This window comes from Galeopterus variegatus, unplaced genomic scaffold (genome assembly GCF_000696425.1).
Source record: "Galeopterus variegatus unplaced genomic scaffold, G_variegatus-3.0.2 Scaffold10077, whole genome shotgun sequence".
In the NCBI taxonomy this organism is placed as follows: Eukaryota; Metazoa; Chordata; class Mammalia; order Dermoptera; family Cynocephalidae; genus Galeopterus; species Galeopterus variegatus.
Genome location: NW_007736188.1, coordinates 8,028 through 9,434, shown reverse-complemented (window position 1 = coordinate 9,434; position 1,407 = coordinate 8,028).

The following is a 1,407-nucleotide window of genomic DNA, read 5'->3' as shown; positions in this document are numbered from 1 at the left end:
CTGTGATATTGGTTGTAATGTCTCCTTTTTCATTTCTGATTTTTGTTATTTGGGTCTTCTCCCTTCTTTTTTTAGTTAGCCTAGCTAATGGTCTATTTTGTTTATCTTCTCAGGAAACCAGCATTTTCTTTCATTGATCTTTTTTATATTGTTTTTTGGGTCTCTATTTCATTTAGTTCTGCTCTGATATTTTTTTTAATTCAATTTTAATTATATTTATTTTTGTGTGGTACAGTGTGTTGTTTCAAAACATGGATATCCTGCACAGTGATTCACTTAGGGTATATAGCATAGTTTTGTCCCCATTAGTTCACTCCTAATCTTGCTGCCACCCCTCCCAGCCTCTGGTAACCATTATTCTACTCTCTACTTTTTTTTTTTAAGCACTGAAAGTATAACATCCTTATTTCAAAAAGAACTCTTAAAAATGAATTAGAAAAATCTAATCAGAGGGCCGGCCCGGTGGCGCACCGCTACAGTGTGCCGCTTGGGAGTGTGGTGGCGCTCCCGCCGAGGGTTCGGATCCCACATACNTTATAGTGATTGTAAACTTGTTTTCACTCTCTTCAAACTTGGGACCTGGCTACCTCTTAACTTCTCTCTCAGGAGCTGGCAAAAATACTTTTTCAGCAAGACAGCAGAAGCTGTCAGATGACATCTGTCAGTTTTCTGCCACCAACCAATAAATGTAATCGCATCCTTCCTCGCCATTTTGTCTGTGCTTGCCTTTCATCCTCAGGCAGATTTCTGCCCTATCTAGATCTCTTTTGCCCTGATGGCTTATCAACATGTAAAAATGCTCAAGTCTTTCTTTCCCTCAGCCTAATGATTCTCTGCATCTTTCCCCTTCATAGCACAGTTGCTCTTTCAATGTTCACCAAGGGTCTCTTTGTACGTAAATCCGATGGAAATAAATACCTCTGTTCTTAGTGCACATGGGCAGGTTTTATTAATGTAACACATTCCTAGATATAGAATATGTATTTCTAACTTTGGCAGATAGTGCAAACTGTCCCAATTTACATCCTACATATGCTTGCCTGCCTAATTACTTCCTGTTGCCCCAACTGTCTAAGTTTTTAGAAGGTAGAGATGTGTCTTGTTTATGATCATATTTTCCAGATCTAGCTCAGGGCATGACATGTATAAGGTGTTCAATAAATATTTATGTATTTGTTTTTAATTGAAACATAATTCATTCTATATATCTGTGGGGTACAGCCTTGAATATCAGTACCTCTGTGCAATACATGATTCTCAAATCGGGATTAATACAATATTTATTATTATACATTGTAATCATTTTTGTGGCCTTTTACCAATTTCTCACTAACTTCCCTCCCCCTCCCCTTTTCCCACCTCTAATGGCCTCAGTTCCATTCTCTCCTTTTGAAAGTTCAACAAAAT